The sequence below is a fragment of the Vipera berus genome (genome assembly GCF_964194415.1).
Source record: "Vipera berus genome assembly, chromosome: Z".
Taxonomy (NCBI): Eukaryota; Metazoa; Chordata; class Lepidosauria; order Squamata; family Viperidae; genus Vipera; species Vipera berus.
In genome coordinates this window covers 53,154,611-53,175,387 of record NC_138205.1, presented here as the reverse complement: position 1 = coordinate 53,175,387, position 20,777 = coordinate 53,154,611, and the positions used below count along the sequence as shown (strand labels likewise).

The 20,777-nt window shown below is 44.9% G+C and overlaps 1 protein-coding gene across 17 annotated transcripts in view; it reads right to left on the bottom strand.

The window, feature by feature from the left end:
* Positions 1–20,777, bottom strand: part of SLC20A2 (solute carrier family 20 member 2) — a 93,897-nt gene that overhangs the window by 63,430 nt on the left and 9,690 nt on the right. The window contains exon 1 of one of the 17 annotated variants that reach the window (XM_081343836.1): positions 10,244–10,280. The exons of the other annotated variants lie outside the window; for them this stretch is intronic. The gene's annotated coding sequence lies outside the window, so the exon portion shown is untranslated. Of the gene's footprint in view, positions 1–10,243; positions 10,281–20,777 lie in introns of those variants that run through there. 17 annotated transcript variants of the gene reach the window in all.

Below are 20,777 nucleotides of genomic sequence, written 5' to 3'. Positions count from 1 at the left end.
CAAAGGTCACCTTTTCAAAAGAGTGCCAGCCAATGTAATATGTGACCCTCCTTCAGAAACCATTTTGTGCCATTCTGCAGGCAAGGACCACCTACACTCAGAAAGGTGTGATTTTCTAAATTGTGCCTCTCTGAGACATTGCAAGAAGGGTGGCCATTTTCAGAATGGAATGAAATGGTCTCTCTAAAAGCCACCTGTCGCATAGGCTGGGTCAGTGGTGGCAAACCTTTTAGAGACCGAGTGCCCAGACTGCAACCGAAACCCAATTAAAGCCTCGGACACGGACTGGGGGAAGAGCATGAGAAGGCGGGCGTTTTGCTCAGCTGATGGCTTGGGGGGGAAGGGGGTAGCTACACCCCCTTCCAAACACTGCCCTCTCACAAAAGCACGATGAAAACTTCAAAAAGCAACAAGGGAAAAATGTTAAAACAGAAGTGTGTCTCACAATGGTTTTCTTCCCCATTTCCTTCTAGCTGCAGTTTAAATATGTAAAGACCACAAAAGAAAAAACTTGGCTTTCTCTCGTTTTAATTCAGAAGGCAGGAACGGCAGGATTGTGTGGGGGATTGTCTGTTTCAAAGGAAAGGAGGAATGCTTGGCAGACAACTTCTCCCTGGACCCTGCACGAGGTAATAGGGGCCAGATCTAGATCCCCCCACCCAACCCTGCTCTCACTGGCTGGCTGGCTGGCTGGCTCCTAGCCGGTCTCCTGAAACTGGCAATTTGCCGCGACGCGCAAGGTAGGAAACAGCCGGATTCAAATGGCTTGAGGCGAAGATCCGTGCCACGTTGAAACCGGCCATTTGCCGCAATGCAGAGCCGCTGAAGCGCCTCCCACCTTGGCCTCTCTGGCGCAGGAGAACGTGCCAAGGCTGGGGCTGAGAAGAGACAAAGATCCACACCATGCCGAAACCAGGTGTTTCCTGCCTCACATGATGTGAAGCTGCCGAAGTGCTGCCCACTTTGCCCACCTCAGGTCCTCTGCCACGGAAGGAGAGTGGGCTGCCAGCGCTGGGGCTGAGAGGAGACAAAGAGCCGTGCCACGCAGAAACTGGCCATTTGTCATGATGTGCGAGGTGGGAAACCCCTGGTTTCAGCATGGCACAGATGTTTGTCTTCGGCTGGAGGCAACCATATGCACCATGCTGAAACAGGGCATTTCCTGCCTCGCGCATCACAGCAAAAGGCTGGTTTCGGTGGAGGCAAACAGCAAGTAGCGTGGATCTTTGCTCCAGCCGGAGGGAAAGAGCTGTGCCACGGGGAAACTTGCCATTTGCTGTGACCTGCGAGGCGGTAAACAGCTGGTTTTGGCGTGGCGCACATCTTTGCCTCTCAGCCCCAGTTCTGGCAGCGCGCTCTCCTTCTGCGGCAGAAGGGCTGAGATGGGCAAGGCGGGCGGCACTTCAGCAGATCCGCATCAGTGGCTGCAGCTGGGCCGGCTCTGAAAGAAGCGAGCAGGATGCCCGGTTGGGAGGAAGAGCGGACAGGCAGGCGCGGCTCCGGTTCCTCCTCGGCCGGCCACACTTTGTTAAAGTGGCAGGCGGTGCTGCCAGGAGGAGGCAGCTGGAAGGCCGAGCGGCTCTGGCCATGCCCACGCTCCAGCTGCGATCCTGGCCTTATGACCTGCGGGGTGGGACACCGGATTGCAGAGCCCAGAGAGCCAGCAGTGATGAGGGGAAGCCAGGCCATCTTCTCACCATGACCCGGAGGCCCACAGTATGGTGAGTAGCAGCCTGCCATGGTGGAGGTAGGGAAGATTGGTGCCCCAATTGGTCCCGAGCCCTGGCCAAGCCACCACATGGATTGTTGTTTTCCCCCCACCCGCACGGATCGCCCTGCTGTTGCCATTTCCTACCCCCCACACAGATCACCTGCTGGCGCCACTTGGAAAAGGCCTCTGCCCCACAGATCTAGGGCTGCACAGCGAATTCGTGCCCCCCATGGCCAATCTGGGCGGCAGAGGACTTATCGAAGCCTGTGAAGCTCACATTCATGGCCGCAGAGTGTTTTTGCGGTGTGCCAGTGCCCTGATCTGGGCTCTGGAGGCCTGCAAAAGGCTTCTGCCCCACGGATCTAGGGCTGCACAGCGATTTCACGCCTGGCCCTCATGGCCAATCTGGGTGGCAGAGGCCTTTTCGAAGCCTCTGGAATTCACATCCATGGCTGCGGGGCAATTTTGTGGCGCCTCAGTGGACTGGATTGGCTGTAGGAGGGTGCAAAATTGCTGGACAGCCCTAGGTCAGTGGGGCAGAGGCCTTTTGCAGGCCTCCGGAGCACAGATCAGGCCACTGGTGCACCACAAAATCATCCCACGGCCATGGATGCCAACTCCAGAGGCTTCGAAAAGGCCTCTGCTGCCCGGATCGGCTAGGGGGGGAGCGCAAAATCACTCCAGAGGCTTACCTGGACTCGTGCTGGTAGCTGCCTCCACTATCCAGCCCAGATTGGCCCAGCTCTTGCAGATGCTCCCTGACTCTCAGTGCAGAGAAAAAGAGAGCAAGAGTGCAGGAGCACATGGAGAGAGGGTGGGGAGCAGCCTGGCTCCGCCTCCTTGTGGGGTGATGATGCGCGTACCCACAGGGATGGCTCCGCATGCCGCCTGTGGCACATGTGCCATAGGTTCACCATTAGGGTCTTATCTATTGGAAAATATTCTATTTCTTACCATCTTACATCAACTAATCAATAATACAGTATAACATTCTTCGTCTCTTTTTCTCTTAATGTCTTCTATCTCATTTTTAAGCTAGTACAGTTATTATATCAGCTAGGTAAAGCATGTTTATTACATTTATCAATAAATTTTAGCTAATATACATCTAATTACTTTTACATTCAACCTTTATAAACAAATCAATATTCAAATTTAACTTTTAATATTTATACTTCCAAGTTTTAAATAACCAAAGTTTTCTTTATCTCAGTTCATAACACAATCTAGTATCCAAACTACACATCATGTCTATTTGAGTATATTCTATTTTAATCCTCACTAAGTCAAAACTTATTTTCCAATTTTCTTCACCTTAATTCTAGCTTTCAGTCTTTTCCATTTTCAGTGTTGTCAGTCCCTTTTCCGGGTTTTCCGTTAACTGTGTTTGTTGATCAGTTGAATCTTCTATCATAGTATTTGATTGTTCCACTTGTTATATTCTGTGTAGTTGATTCTTTAGATTGTTCCACTTGTTATATTCTGTGTAGTTGATTCTTTAGTTATTATCAAAGTTTGGGTTCGTATATCTAGGCTGACATCTTGTTCTTTTTTGTAGCTTATTTCATCAGAAAGAATAGTTTCATAAATTGCTTTCAACATAAAGAGAATCTGTTCCTGAACTTCATCCATGTTCTCTTAGTGGTGTATTAAATTAAAAGCTTTACAATCAGAGAATGAAAATAATTTTGTCACTGACTATAGAACACAGCTGGGCTTCTCACAGGTGATATCTGCCAAGGTTGCAAAAGTCTTATCTATAGTATGTGCTTCAAGTCAAGTCTCTTTTAAATAGTAACAAGTTGTAATATCAGGTTTAGCCACAGGATGTCACTGTTTAAGATTTATTTTGTCCAAAATTTCTGTAATCCTTTTTTCAATTTTACTCTATTTTTGTAGGTAAAAACCCAAATCTTCAATAAGAATAAGAAATCTTTTATCTTCAAATTTTAGAAAGATAGAAATCCAGTTAAAATCAGGTTATTCTTTGACCGTTTTAAACTCCCCTGGATAGTCAGTCGCTGCTGTTTTTGGAGGGTGGGATAGAATTTCCTTTCCCTCCCTCTACAGGGGGAAAAAATACTTTGGGCAGCTTATACAGGTAGAAAAAATAGGATTGAAGAGAGGTTCAGATCTCAACCAGTCTCATCTATGTTGCTTTATAGGTGCCTGGTGGTAAGTTTGACTTCGCCTGTCTGCAGTCTAGTGACAGGCCATATTTCTATGGCCGGTCTCTCATCTGCTGGTTTGGAGGGCTGTCCTGGATCGAGTGGAAGGGCTACTTCCCTCCCACGATCAAACGGGGATCCCCTCCTTGCCCCTACAGGGCAACTTTTGATCCTTTCCAGGGTCCCCCTTCAGTGTAAAATCAGACATGGAAGACGGAGCTTGTCTTCCAGCGGCCCCAGCAACAAACCAGAAGTCCAGAAGTGGCCCAGTTCTTACTATCTGGCAATTGTGGCTGCTTCTAAAATAGTGCCTACTTTTGGTATGGCACAAAGTGATTTCTGTATAGGAAAACTGTGTGGCTCATTTAATTAATTCTCTTTTGGAAAGGCCATTTCCAAAGATCACCTTTCTGAAAGAGCACCTAAGACATGTATCCTGAATATTAGACTTTGTGATGAATTGTGATAAAGGGAACTTGGGTTACTTAAAACTTAGAAATTATAAATATTAAATGTTAAATTTAAATATTAATGGGAAACTAAAAATTGGGAAAAACTAATTAGGACATTGATTGTCCATAAAAACTGAATGTTAAAATAACCAGGATATGTATAAGCTAAAAATTATTGATAAATGTAAGAATGTTATTTTTATTTAATTGATATAATAAGAATTGTATTAGTTTAAACATGAGACAGTAAATACTAAGGGGAAAAGAGAGGAAATATCTAATGTGGTAGTTTGAGACTTGTACTAAACATACTTGTATGTCATTGAATTATCGATTAACTCAGCTGCCACGTAGCTTTTTAAATACTTACAATGTAAAATTAGAAAATCAATAAAACATTTAAAAAAGAACTGGGCCACTTCCAAAATGGTGTCTGCTTCCAGGATGGCATGAGAAGGCTTCTGTACAGAAAAGGTCACAAGATGGATCAGCTGATTCTCTTTTAGAAAAGCAATTTTTGGAAGACCTAAGTGGAGCAAGGTATGATGTTAAATCTCTTCGTTCAGCACTGTCATAGTGTTGAACAGTTACTGAACCATTTGAATGGTTGTAAATTGAGGATTATCTGTTCAACAAAGAAATATAGATCAATTTGTTTACATAATGAATACTATGCCTAATTTCATCCCTCTGAGTGGCTCCCCTGTATACAATAGGTTTAATTTGGAAGAACAAAGATAAGCAAAGAAACAAGACAGTCTTCCCAAGCCCCTAAAGCCTGACAAAATGTCTACATTCCAGGAGGTAGAGTATTCTAGAACAGAGATCCCCAACCTTTCCAACTCTGTGGCCTGGCAGAGGGAGAGAAGGGGGATGGTTCCACACAAGTGGTGGGCAAGCGCATGTGCAGCTCCATTTGCACAAGCAACAGGCACATGGGCTGCCATTCGTGCAAATAGAGCAGCATGCATACACTCACCCACTGCTCACACATGTGGAGATGTGCCATGTGCACATGCTCGCCCGCCACTTCCATGGCCTGGTTCTCATCAGCTCAAGGGCTGGTAGTAAGTTGGAGTCTGGGGGTTGGAGACCTCTGATCTAGAGTAAGAACTGCCACAAGAAAGCCTGCTTTCAAATCCCTGGAACACTAACATCCCGAGGGACAAGAATCAGAAGCATAATTTCCTAAACTTAAGCACCTGCACTTGTCCCATTTTTGTTTGGATAGTATGAAGGAAGATCCAGATTCAAATCTGCTCTCAGCCACAAAAGCTTGGTGGTAAATGTTAAATACTCACAGCCTGACTTTTCAGGTTTTTTTTGGGGGGGGGGAAGGAACATGAATTTAGCTTCACACTAAATTCATGCACAAACCTACAATTAAACAAAAAATATCATTAATTTCTTCCAGATACTGCAAAATATTTAGGAAACAGGCTTATCTCCTCCACTGCTATGATAGTGTGTGGGCTTATGGCTTAATTGTCAGAGCAAACTAATTTTCATGTTTGGCATTAAACAGATCTTGATGACCACCTACTGTAATTTCTTTTTCAGATGGAATTAGAGACATTCATATTAATATAACCAATTTCTTTGTTTAAGTGTGTTCTATGCTGCCTTTATAGGGTTTAACCCAAAATACAGTTTATGCATTGTTTAAATACATAAACATGTGGGATGTGGCAGTCAGTGGTGGGAATAGAAATTCCTACTGCCGTCATATAAATTGTACTCAGAATGGCTACTGGTAATCAGAAGTACATGATTTTCATATTATTTTTGTTAGGTACATTTCAATGAATTTCAATATATATTTTATAGGGTTCTCCAGAATAACATTTATGTAGCTCAAACAAAAAGTTGATTTGAATCAACGTTTTTTGAAACTAAGATTATATACATTACCTTATTGGATTTCAAAAATGTCTAATCCATACAATTATTACCATGAAATCTGTGGATGGTTTATTAAATATGTTTAACAAAGTGAAAAGTTTACTCTCACTGGGGTTAGAGACACATAAAACTTAAAATATATGAAGGAATGTACCTCCTGTCCCTAAAAATCCAATCAATTAATATGTAAAAAGTACATACTTAACATTTTATACAATCTATGTTATAGACTGGTGTTCATTTTTTTTCCTTGGTTACCAGCATTCAAGAAATTATTACAATTGATTATGGTGTTCAACACAATGGCCAGGTTTCCATCAAACAAATTAGAAGATTACTTTGGATTACCAGGAGAAAATTGCATGCTGATACATATTGACCATCTGGATCTGTTTATCCTTCCCATTAGCATGATAAATTAAATTAGTCAGAACTTAAAATTGATTGTTTTATTCAAAACAAAACTTTTTGCTTGCCATTCTCAAACAAGACAACATGAGTATCAATAGCAAAAATGCAACAGTGCAGGAGCCCAGGTTCAGATAGAGCAGACATGTCAAACTTGCCACATCATATGATGTCGCGCGACATATTGGAGATTTTTCCCCATTGCTGGCAATGAAGTGGGCACGGTTTCCTCATGACACATCTGGCCCATGGGCCAGCAGTTTGACAGCCCTGAGATAGAGTAACTTTTTCATTTTCTCTTAGTCAACCATAGAAGCAAGAGTAACCAAGCCAACATAAACAGGCTGTGTTCCCAGTCTTCTCCTCATTTATGATAAACCAGGTTTCTCCAAAACCTTGATTTTGGGTTGTATGCAAGTATGCTTAAGTAGTGGCTAGAATTACAAATACAGCAAAAATCTGAATTACATCAATTCATACAATTAGCAGTATTGAACACTGCAGCATTCTTGTATTACTGCATAATTTATCTGTTGTTACTGAAAGCTGACTGAAGCTTGTCACAGCTGTTTTATTCATGGAAAGACATGTGAGACAAGCTCTATAAATACTAACACATGGAACTCTTAACAACATGCATCCTTCTTACACAGGATGTCAAAACTGATACCTTACACTCTTGGCCAAAAGTCCATGGCAATTGCTATTTTGGGGGAAACATTAGTAACATTTTAGCCAACAGTTTATCCCCATAGCATATCATTCTCTCTGAAAACCTTAAGTAGCTATACTAAATAACAATTGATTATTCCAGTAGATGATACTAGGAAGTGTATATACTTTGTTGAATTACCTCAGATAATTTACTAGGAATATAGAAGAATAGTTTAATGAAATCTTGATATTATACAGACATATTTTTTCCTATGCATTATAAATGAACTGCATACATGGAAAAGACCATATAATTGTTTACAGAATTATAAAACTAGTCCTTCACATACAACCATTTGTTTAGTGACCAAACTTAGAAAAGCACTAAAAATAATGACTTATGAGACTTATGACCATTGTAGCATCCCCATAGTCACGCGATCAAAATTCAGACAATTGGCAATTGGCATATAGTTATGAAAATTGCAGTATCTCAGAATCATGTGATCACATTTTGTGAACTTCTAACAAGCAAAGTCAATAGGAAAGCCAAATTCACTTAATAACCATATTACTAACTGCAGTGATTCACTTAACAACTAGAGCAAGAAAGGTCATAAAATGGGGCAAAACTCACTTAGCAATTATCTTGCTTAGCAACAAAATTTTGGGGTTAATTGTAGTTGTAAGTCAAACTCTCCCTATAATCCGTATTGTTATTAAAGTGCAGGAAATTGAAAAAATATCATAGAAGACAGCGTTGGTCACCAACTTTATTCAGCTGTCAATGGATCTGACATGACCCATCAATTATTATTTGTAGAAAAGCATCCATATGTGCCCTAGGAAATCTATGTTAATAGAAATATTCCATTTTTCTGTTAACATCTCACCTCATATGTCTAAATATTCCATCTGTATGCTATTCTTTCGTATACATTTTCAGAGGAGTTTCTCACAGAAATTCAAGAGATATATCAATCACTCAGAACGATATAGTTTAAAAAAGGAAGAGGGTCATGGGGCAATTCACATTAAATATAGTTTTAATCATCTTCAAAAGATAACCCTAAGCTAATAGTAACTGTAACCCAAAAAAAGGTACTGGGGCATTATCGTCATCATATCTCTCTCACGCTATTAAATTTGAACATCTAACCATTTTTACTATATATTTTGAAAATTATTGAAACCAGAGCAAGTCAGTCCAAGTGAATGTTGACTCAGTTTAAGTCCAGTCATATACAGGTAATCCTCAAGTTACAAGCATTCACTTAATGTTGATTTGAAGTTACGTGACCAGTGCCCCCTAGTGTTTACAAGCAATCCCAAAATTACAAATATTGCAGCACCATGGCAGTCATTTGCCCTTACGAACGATGGCAGAGGCTCTGCAACATTCTCACTATTTCTCCCACCACCACCTGTACCCCACAATTCCTTCCCTCTCCCTTCCTGCCACACTGGACACACTTAACTTGCAAAATCTGTCTCTTGTCTGCCATGGTTTCTTTCCCTTTAAGAGAGAGGAGAGTCAGCTTGGAAATGCTTTTCGCACCAAAAATGGAAGCTCCTGGGTGCCTTAATATTTATTTATTTATTGAATTTGTATACTGCCCTCTTCCCATAGGACTCAGGGCGGTTTACAGGGCAGTTAAAACCATGAAATACAAAAATTAAGATCAATTAAAACAATTAATTTAATTCAAGCCCCAAAAGTAAATCTAAAACCCAATTAAAATTAAAAACCCCTGTCTGGGCCAAACAGCTCGAAGAGCCAAGTTTTCAGGTCCCGACGAAATGAGCAAAGGTCGGGGGCAGTCCTAAGTTCCGTTATGTAGTTGGTTCCATAGGGCAGGTGCACCCACAGAGAACGCTCTTCCCCTGGGAATAACCCGCCGGCATTCATTAACCGGCGGTACCCTGAGAAGGCCCTCCCTGTGGGAATGCACAGGACGATGGGAAGATGATGCCGGCAGCAGGTGTTCCCTTAGATAGTCCGGACCCAAGCCATTTAGGGCTTTATAGGTCATTACCAGCACGCAAGTTCAAACATAAATCCTCTGCAAAAGAGGTCATGGCCCCCGAAAGCTTCCATTTGGGCAGGGTGTGTGTGTTTGCTTCATTTGCATGCCTATGGGACAAAGCGTGGAATTGGAGTTGGCCAGGCGCAGGAACCAATGCCTTCTGTGGCCCAAGTGCTCTGCTCACTCACTTGTGCCGGCCTTGGTTTGAGGGCAGAAATGAAGCCTTCAACTGAGCAGGGAGACATCACAAGGTGGGTCCCCTTGCACCTGCGTCCAAGCTGCTGACGGCCACCTGAGCGGCCACAATCTCCTCTCCAGCCAGCCAGCCACCCTGCCTGGCCTACTGTTTGCTTGACCGGATGGTGGCACAAATCCTTATCGCTCTTCTCCTTGTCCTCCTCCCCACTCAAGCAGCAGCAGCAGCAGCTTCAGTTTCTCCACTTTGTCCGAAAAGAAGAAAGCAGAGGCGCAAAGCAAAATTGCTCTCAAGAAGACGCAGGTGCACTGCTCACTCGTGTGCACCGGCCTTATTGAGAGCAATCCAGCTCTGTGCTTCCACTTCTTTCCTCTTGGATGGAGCAGAGAAACTCAAGCTGCTGCCGCTCAAACACTTTTTATCCAAACACATACCTGAGAGAGATTGGAAGGTCCTTGCCAGCTTGCTCCATGGGCTCATTTTCACCAGAAAAAGACTTGAGGAAAGGTCTGCCTTCAGGGAGCCATGATCTCTTTTGCAGAGGATTTGTGTTTGAACTCGCATAATATTACGGCACCTAGGAGCTTCCCTTGCCAGTGCGAAAAGCATTTCTCTCCCTCAAAGGAAAAGAAACTACGGCAGACAGGAGACAGATTTTCCAAGGTAGGTGAGTCCGGCACAGCAGGAAGTGAGGGGAAAGCATGAGGTACCTCATGTGCACTTACCGAGCCACGTGCATCTTAACAAGTAGAGAGTTTTCTCATTTAAGGTACGAGATTCACTCCCACAAGTTTTCGAGTTACGAATGGAATGTGCAGGCTCCATTACACTCATAACTCGAGGACTACCTGTAGAAGAATAGAAAAAAATGCATGAACATAAAATTTTATATTGTTGCTTCCTGTTTAAATTCATATGCACAGTGTAACACAATGGTGTTACTGTGCTGGCAAATGTCATTCCATCAAAATAAAGGATTACCCATCAAACACCTAGATAAGCTCTGAAAGGCTTTGATCACCCTCAGAGGCAAAACTGAAGATTGCACTGGAAAGAATGTTATTGAAATCTAGGTTTTACATAGAAGAAAGCTCCGTGAGATGGTTAGCAAGAATTAAACTGGAACATTGAAAGTAAATTAAATTTCCTCTTACAAGTAACAAGTAGTTGGTGAGGCATTCGGTTGCTTTCACTGCAGTTAAGGAAGCCAGGTTAAGGGGGGGAAAGATAAAGAATTTGCCTGATATAATAAACTGTGTAATGCATAAAGCTTATAGGAGTTTGATTCAATAAAATTTTATTCTACTTTTTTAACTATTTCAAATTATTAAATCATGTATGCTGAAATACTTTAGATTTCAATGATAGGGTCTGTAACATTATCCAGATCTGAAGAAAAAAGACAAAAAGATATTCAGAGAACACACAGCCAAAAACACTTCTGTTGGCATCTCCTTAACTGCATAGTGTGATCTGCCAAGATGAGTTCTTTAAAAAACTGCTAACAATTGTGTCAAACATATCCCTCTATGTTTTCTTTCCAAATTCAAATCACTGCACAGTAATAGAAGCCCTATTTGCATATATTTTAATAGTGGCTGTACACTTATATAGTTTTAGATCTACATAAGAAAAAACATCACTTAGCTATTATACACAGAAGCCTTCATTCTATTTGAAAAATATATTTAAGATTTACAGTGAGGGGAAAAATTATTTGATCCCATTCTGATTTTGTACATTTGCCCACTAACAAAGAAATGATCAGTCTATAATTGTAATGGTAAGTTTATTTTAACAATGAGACACAGAATAACATTAAAAAAATCCAGGAAAACCTATTTCAAAAAACTGATTTGCATTTTAGTGAGTGAAGTAAGTATTTGACCCCTTTGCAAAACATGACTTAGTACTTGGTTGCAAAACTCTTTTGTTAGCAATCACAGAGGTCAGATGATTTTGTAGTTGCTGCCAGGTTTGCACACATCTCAGGAGGGATTTTGTCCCACTCCTCTTTGCAGATCCTCTCCAAGTTATTAAGGTTCTGAGGCTAACGTTTGGCAGCTCGAACCTACAGCTCCCTCCACAGATTTTCTATGGGATTAAGGGTTGGAGACTGGCTAGGCCACTCCAGGACCTTAATGTGCTTCTTCTTCAGCCACTCCTTTGTTGCCTTGGCCATGTGTTTTGAGTCACTGTCATGCTGGAATACCCATCCACGACCATTTGCAATGCCCTGGCTGAGGGAAGGAGGTTCTCACCCAAGATTTGACAGTACATGGCCCGTCCATCATCCCTTTGATGCTGTGAAGTTGCCCTGTCTTGGCTCAGGGCAAGAAACCTCTCCCTTTCTCCTTAGCATGGCTGGGTCAGGAATTCTGGGAGTTGAAGTCCATGAGTCATAAAAGAGCCAAGGTTGCCTACCCCTGCTCTAGAGGTCATGGATTTACAATCTAGATGGCACGCATTTTTTGTGGGATGAGAGATATAACGTTCATCAATACTTCCAGAGACACCGTATCAGAGCAGCATTACTTAATATGTGGATTAAAGTTAAACAACAGAACTATATAGAAACACCGGTATTGGAAGCGCTAGTGCATCCAAATTTCATGAACTTGGGAAAAGTAGTTACGCACAGAGATATTTTAAATGAACAAGGGGAACTTAAATCTAGACATGAATTTAAAAAATGGGGTACAATTAGAATGGTGGGTGTACCTGCAAATCCAGTCACGTTATAAGAAAGACAAAAAGGAATGGGGTATGCAGAGAGATCTGACAACACTAGATCAAATACTATTAGGAACGGAGGAGAAAGCAATCAAAAGAACATATAAATATTTATTGGAATATAAAATGGAAGAGGAGCAGGTAAAAGAAGTAATGATAACATGGGCCCAAAATTTCAGATATAATATTGTCGACTGGCGGCCCCCAGGGGGAGGGCCTTCTCTGTGGGCGCCCCGGCTTTATGGAACCAACTGCCGGTTGAGCTCCGGATGGCACCGGATCTTCGCTCCTTCCGGCGCGGGTTAAAGACCCATTTATTCGAACAAGCTGGCCTGGCCTGATGGGGGAACTTTAGGGTTTTAATGGGTTTTATATTTTGACTGTTTTATTGGGCAATTATTTAATCTTTTTTTTTAACTTTTGTATTTCTATTTATATGCCCTGTTCACCGCCCTGAGTCCTTCGGGAGAAGAGCGGTATAAAAATTCAATAAATAATAATAATAATAATTTAGACAAATGGCAAACATTATGGGAAAGAAATAGAAAGCTAACCTTGGCTAACTCATATATAGAGAATCTGTACAAAATGTTTTACAGGTGGCATTTCTCCCCAACAAGAACTGGCAATGATGAGAAAAGATGTATCACCACAATGTTGGAAGTGCAAGAAAGTGTTAGGGACTTATTATCATATGTGATGGACATGTTCCAAAGCAAAAGAATTTTGGCGGCTAATAAAGACTTAGTTGGAGGAAATGTTAGGACTGAAGATAGATCTTAGACCAGAATTGTTTTTACTGGGAATGATAGATGGGAAGTTTAACAAAGGAGAGAGATATCTAGTGTTGCATATCATAACAGCAGCAAGGTTAGTAGTATATGTACAGAACTGGAAAGATGGAAATACCCCTGTGGAGAGTAAATTAATTAAAAAAACTGATATGTGCAGAGATGGATAGACTAACCTTAGAAATTAAAGACAAGGATGAAACAGAGTATTATGAAGTTTGGGATAAGATGTATTATTGGTTAGACTTGAGGAGAAAAACTCAGAACAAAGAAAGCTCATCTAGAAGAGAGAAAGTGTAAATTTTCAACCCCAAAGTCAGCGTAAAGATCAGAAAGAATAAGAAATAAGAATGGAAATGGAAGTTATGTTGTAAATAGACGTAAATATGTATGTAAATATATAAATATGTAAATAGTATAAAATGCAATATGTAAATGGTATAAAAGATCAATGACTAGGGAGATATATGGTATATGGTATAGTATGTATGATAAAATAACAGCCAGAAAAGTCACACTGTGTTCAACCTGTTTTTAAATGTTTATTCAATAAAAAATTTTTTAAAAAAGAAAGAAAGATCACAACTGGTATACAAACCGCAGCTGTACAAATGTTCTCCTGGTCATGTTTGCAACTTGCTGTTCAAGCAGAAGACATGAGTCCAGGAGAACCTCTAAGTTGTGAGCTGGATCTGAAAAGGGTAGAACAATCCCATCCAGAACTGAGGATGACAAACATTCAGATCCTGAGGCTCCATGCACCCAAAGCCACTGAGTCGAAGTTTTGCCAGGGTTCAGTCAAAGTCTATTGTCCCTAATCCAGATCCCTAGAGCTTCCAGGCATTGCGAGAGGGCAGAGACAGCATTACAGAGACAGCATCACTCAGGTTGTCATGTGTGGAGATTTATTTTGCTCAAGTAAAGTTTCTGGGGAAAAAGTCTTTTTTTTTTCAAATGCCACATTTTTATAACAGCTTTAACACTGTTAGAAAAGAGGGTACTTGAAAATTAGATAGTTACCTATATAGCAATAAATTCTATCTGCATACATAAATCTCATATAATGGAGAAAAAGCAGTATTCATTATGACTTTCAAAGAAATACAATATTGTTGCCATAGGCTATATTTTTAAATCTTTTCTCAAGCAGACTTCTTGATAAGAAATTAAAATGGGAAAGATTCTCAAGAGTGGGGGTGCAATATAAACAGCCTAATGCAGTGAGGGCGAACCTTTTAGAGACCGAGTGGCCTACTGGGTGTGTGTGGCTGTGGTGGTCATGGCAGATTGGGTGGGTGTGGCCAAGGTGGGTGTGATCACCTCAATGTTGCTCGTGGAGAGGGACACCTGTGGGGGGCGGCTGGTTGAAGAGGGACAGTTACCACCACCGACGCATGGTGCGGATGCCCACAGGGAGGGCTCTGAGTGCCGCTTCTGGCACCCGTGCCATAGGTTCACCACCACTGGCCTAATGCTTTCCAGATCCTTTAAACTAAAATTCCATAAGGCACTGCCAGCACACACAATAGTTCCAGCTTCAAGAAGGCTATAATTCAATATACACAGAGTACCAGACTATGTATCCTTGCAATAGAAGGATTCTTCACATTTATGTACAGAGCAGTTGATTCTTTCAATGCTGAAAATTTGCAGACACATACAGAAGAATGATTCAAGCAAAGATGGCAAAATACAGAGAAAAGTGACATCTGAATTCAGAACAATGAATCAAATGTTGAAGGCCGTTAAGTGCACATGAGTTATCTCAGGGTGGGGAAGGCCATGAGGGGCCTAGTGATGGAACAGGTCACCTGCTTCAGACCATTCAAGACCTCCCCTGACCCACTGAAATACCTCATTCTCCCTCGTCTGGGATCCCCACAATTGCTCCCCTCCATCCTGTCATGCCGGGTCACTTACTTTGTGAAGATCTGTCTCCTCTCCAGCCTGTTCCTTTGCCTGCTCCTTGCAGGCGGTGAGAGCAGAGGGAGAAAGGGTTAGTGTGCCGTGCTCAGCTTCTCTGACACACCAAGACGTCCTATAACTTCTGGAATGGCAGGCAACCTCAATGAGTCTCCTCCAAAGGCTCAGTGGAGAAAAGCGTTTGCACACCATTAGGGATGTTTGGGGCAGCAAAATCATGTTGCTTCAAGCCTCCCACTGGCATGCAAATTCTTTTCATGTACAGACTGGAAGCTTCTGTAGGTGCCGATGTCGCAGGACTTCAGGCACTCATTGTCTGCAAAAGTGGATGGGTGCCTGAAATTGTACAAGATCAGGACACCTAGAAGTTTTCGGCCTCTGGCCGAAACTTGAAATGGCCTTTGCCAATGAGAATGGAGGCTCAGAGGGACGCGTACTCCCCTCTGGGGCTCTGTATTCTTTGGTAAAATACTTGAGAAGGGCTTTGTGACAAGAACAAAAGACCAGAGGGACACACACACACCTCTCTGGGACTCCATTTTTGCTGCTAAAGTGCTTGAGGAGACCTTTGGCAACGAAAATAGAGGCCTGGAGGGATGAGTGCACCTGTCTGGGGCTCTATTTTTGTTGGTAAAGCCCGGCTCAAGCACTTTGCTGAAGAAAACAGAGCCCCGCTGGGAAGCACGTGTCCTTCCCAGCCTCCTTTATTGGCAAAGGTCTAGAACGCAGGTCGGCAACCCGCAGCTCCGGAGCCGCATGCGGCTCTTTCAGCCGTCTCCTGCGGCTCCCAGTCCTCTGCCATGTGCAGTCCAAAAAAAAATAAATTGAGACTAAAAAAGTTCAACCAATCAATTCAAACTTCTCATGGGAAAAAAATAAAACTTGCGAAGCTTGAATTGATTGAAGGTCTTTGGTTTGTGGGACTGCCCACAAACCTCTTTTCTTCCTCGGACTGCACATGGCGGCAGCGGAGGAAGAGACAGGAGGACTGCTGGAAAGGTGAGTGGGTCGGTCAGATGGGGCATGCCAGGGAGGGGGAGTTCTCGTTCTCTCTCTCTCTCTCTCTCTCTCTCTCTCTCTCTCTCTCTCTCTCTCTGTGTGTGTGTGTGTGTGTGTGTGTGTGTGTGTGTGTGTGTGTGCGTGCGTGCGCATGCCTCCAAATCCGTTCATTCCCAAGGTTTCTTCCCAGTGAGGAGGGTCCACTAGAAAGAGGGGATTTAAAAGCTTAGTTGGTCAGCCCACAAGCTTACTCTTACCAGTTTTGCTGGATAAGGAAAGACACAATCCCCTTTTCCAATCTGTACCCTCCCTAATACCCATTGGGCACCACACTGTCCATTAGAAGGAAAGAAACCAAAAGCCACCCCTTTCACGTTCCTCCTTCCAAGCAGGGAACCTTTTGGGGGAGGAAAAGGTGAAGCAAACACACCCCTCCCCCAACCTTTCCTTACAGAAGAAACTAAGACTGATCAGCCGCATTTATTAGGAAGCGGCTCCTCTATTCTGGAGAGCCAGCAGGGCCCCTGCTTTGCTTTTCCTACATCAGCAGGGCTGGCACTCCCTTAGCCTGGAAAAAGAAGAGTAAAAAAATCAAAAAGATTGTTCTTGCTAGTATCAGGGAGCTGTGAAGGTTGGTGACGTGAGAGAAACGGCTGCGGGGAAGGTGGTGTCGGAAGAAAGGGATAAAAGGAAAGCTTTTATCTCACTCTCTCATTCACTCACACATTCCTTGCAAAAGCTTCTCTTGCTCTCATTTTCTCACATTTTGCTCTAAAAGCCTGTTTCACATTCTCATTCACTCACTCTTTGCTCAAAAATGCTACTCTCTCGCTTTCATTCACTCACCAACTCAAAAGGCTAGCTGCGGCGCCTCCATGGCAATGGAGGGGCCGATTAAAACCGCTCCCCCTAGTGCTGCTACTGCTAACTTTTTCACTTGCTGCTTGGTTCCGATGAAACTGGAGAATCCCCAGATGCCACTGCTGGGGGTGGAGGAGGCTGCTCAGGTTCGGCCGTAGCGGAAGCCAACAACAGTAGCGGTAGAGGTGGCGGCAAGAGATGCTGGAGGTTTGCCGCATCTCCGTCAGCCTCCACCTCCCCTGCAGAAACAAATCCCTGTGCCGGCCCCCATGGCAGCAGCGATCCCCAATTGCTCCGCTGGTGGCGGCTGCTGTTGGGGCGGCCTAGTGCACTCACTGAGATGCTGGAGCGTCCTTAGCGGCTATGGTGGCAGGAGTAGCAATGCCTGCCTGCCGGGCGGAAGAAACAGGAAGGTTGGCGGCGGCAGCTGCTGTTGAGGCAGCTTAGTGCTGTTGCTGAGATACTGGAGGTGCTCTGCGGCTTTGGTGGTAGGAGCAGCTGTGTGTCCAGGCAGCACTGCTTGGTACTTGGAAGGGCAGGAGCTGCAGGTGCATCGCCCATGCCTGCTTGCTGAGTACTGCCTGCCAGGTGCCCCGCCGCCTTCCTGTTTCTTCTGCCCGGCAGGCAGGTGTTGCTACTCCTGCTGCCAAAGCCACGGAGCACAGGCCTGGAGCACCTCCAGTATCTCGGCAAGGGCACTAAGCTGCCTCAACAGCAGCAGCCGCTGCCGCCACCACCTTCCTTTTTCTTCCGCCAAAGCTGCCAAAGCCACGGAGTGCGGGCCTGGATCATCTCCAGTATCTCGGCAAGGGCACTAGGCTGCCCCAACAGCAGCCACCACTGGCAGAGCGATTGCCCAGTCCTTGGGGCTCGCTGCTGCCATGGGTACCGGCACGGGGATTTGTTTCTGCAGGTGAGGTGGTGGCTGATGGAGATGCGGCAGACCTCCAGCGTCTCTCTCGCCGCCGCCTCCACCGCTACCGTTGTTGGCTTACGCTACGCCTGAACCCAAGCAGCCTCCTCTACCCCCAGCAGTGGCATCCTGGGATTCTCCGGTTTCATTGGAACCAAGCAGCAAGTGAAAAAGTTAGCAGTAGCAGCACTAGCGGGAGCGGTTTTAATTGGACCATTCATTGCCAAGCATCCCCATGGAAGTCAATGGAGGTGCCGCGGCTGGCCTTTCGAGTTGGTGAGTGAATGAGAGCGAGAGAGAAGCATTTTTGAACAAGTGTGAGTGAATGAGTGTGTGAAAGAGGCTTTTTAGAGCAAAATGTGAGTGAATGAGAGAGCGAGAGAGAAGCTTTTGCAAACAAAACGTGAGTGAATGAGAGTGAGAGAGAAGCTTTTCCAAGCAAAGGCGAGTGAATGAGAGTGGAGGGGGGCAGGGGGGCTGCATGTCTCACCTTACGCTCCACTCTTCTGTCAAGCCTCTTGTTCTGCGCATGCGCGTGCATGCACACCCATTTTTTGCGGCTCCCAGTTTTTTCTTTTGTGAGGGAACCGTTTCCGAGTGGCTCTTTCACTGTTTCAGGTTGCCGACCCCTGGCCTAGAAGAAAGGCCTTTGCTGCTATAAATGGAGACCCAGAGAGATGCACATGTCCCTCCCAGCCCCATTCTTGGCAGCAAAGGCTTTTTGCAAAGATGACAAAAGGTTTTAAAAATGGAAGGAAAGCTTCGATGTTTCAGGCCTTCCCTCCATTTGCAAAGCCTTTTGCAGCAGATCTCATCCAGGCCTCTGTTTGCAGAGAATACAAGCCTAGTGTGATATCTCACACTACTGATCTCACATGATCTTCTGGTACTTTAGGCCTCCATTCTTTGTGAATGTACCAAAGGCCTGAAGCAGTGAAACAGACCAAGAAGGCCTGAAGCAGTGAAACAGACCAAGAAAACCACAGGCTCTCTAGATCTTTGCAAGGTGAATATCTACAGGCCTAGTGCCTATGGAGACCTGGAATGGGGAGGGGGGGTAATAGGCAGGGTCAGGGGTGTCAAACTCAATTTCATTCAGGGCCGCATCAGCATTGCGGTTACCCTCAGGGGGCCGGGTGGGTATGGCCAGGGTGGGCGTGGCCTACTGGGTGGGCGTGGCTAGAGTGTGTATGGCCTACGCATCAAGGGTGCCTATGGGGGCCTGGGCAGGAGTGGGACAGATCTGAGGGTCTCTGGCAGGAGGGTCTCTGGGCCAGGGCCAAGGCAGTGGGGGCCATTCCCTCACTGTTTCCAGGATGGCTTCGCGGGCCACATGAAACCACTTCGCGGGCCAGATCCGGCCCCCGGGCCTTTTGTTTGACATGTCTGGGCAGGGTGAATGTTGCAGTGCCTCTGTAATCGTTCATAAGGGTGAATGACTCATATGATGCTGCAACATTTGTAATTTTGAGACTTATTTGTAAACACTACATGGTGCTTATGGTGTAACTTCAAATGTTTGCTAAGTGAACCTTCATAACTTCTACCTGTAGCAGAAACCAGATGGCATCCAGCCAGCAATAGTTCTAAAAACGTAAAATGTTTATGTTTATGTTTATGTTTTATTTAATTTATATACCGCCCTTCTCCCTGGGGACTCAGGGCGGTTCACAGGGCATATAAATAAAAATACAATACTATACAAAAGTTAAAACAAAGATTAAATCAGTGCCCAATTAAAAAACAATAATGCAATCTAAAATGACAATTTAAAACCCAGCTCCCCCATCAGGCCAGACCGGCCAATTCAAACAAATGGGTCTTCAGACCACGACGGAAAGTTCGGTGGTCCGATGCCGTCCGGAGCTCCACCGGCAGTTGGTTCCACAAAGCCGGGGCACCCACAGAGAAGGCTCTCCCCCTGGGGGCCGCCAGTCGACATTCCCTGACCGGAGGCACCCTGAGGAGGCCCTCTCTGTGGGAACGCACAGGGCGGAGGGGAGTTGAAGCCGGCAGCAGGTGGTCCCCGAGGTACCCCGGACCCATGCCATGTAGGGACTTAAAGATCATAACTAAGACCTTGAACCTCACCCGGAAGACAACTGGTAACCAATGCAGCTCGCGGAGCAAAGGTGTAACATGGGAGTACCGGGAAACTCCCAAGACAACTCTCGCGGCCGCATTCTGTACCAGTTGGAGCCTCCGAGTGGTCTTCAAGGGAAGCCCCATGTAGAGAGCATTACAGTAGTCAAGGCGAGAGGTCACGAGCGCATGAGTGACCGTGCACAGGGCATCCCGGTCCAGATAGGGCCGCAACTGGCGCACCAGGCGAACCTGGGCAAAAGCCCCCCTAGTCACGGCCACTACATGATCTTCTAGGGTAAGCCGTGAATCTAGGAGGACTCCCAAGTGGCGAGCCCTATCCACGGGGGGTAAGAGCTCACCCCCCATAGAAAGAGATGGAACATCTTGAATGTCCCGGGATGCCGGAATGCACAGCCACTCAGTCTTGTCAGGGTTGAGCTGAAGTCTGTTCCTCCCCATCCAGACCCGAACCGCCTCCAGGCAACGGGACATCACAGCGAGGGCATCACTGGGGTGGTTTGGGGTCGAAAAGAAAAGTTGGGTATCATCGGCATATTGATGATACCCAACTCCAAAACCACGAATGATCTCACCCAGCGGTTTCATGTAGATGTTGAACAGGAGAGGCGAGAGAACCGACCCCTGAGGAACTCCACAAATGAGAGACCTCGGGGCCGATCTCTGCCCCCCTGCCAACACCGACTGCGAACGTCCCAGGAGATAGGAGAACCACCGAAGAACCGTGCCTCCCACTCCCAATCCCCTGAGACGCCGCAGCAAGATACCATGGTCGATGGTATCGAAAGCCGCCGAGAGGTCTAATAGGACTAGGACAGAGGAATATCCCGTCCCGAGCCCTCCAGAGATCATTCACCAGAGCGACCAATGCCGTCTCCGTGCTGTACCCGGGCCTGAAACCCGATTGGTAAGGGTCCAGATAATCCGCTTCATCCA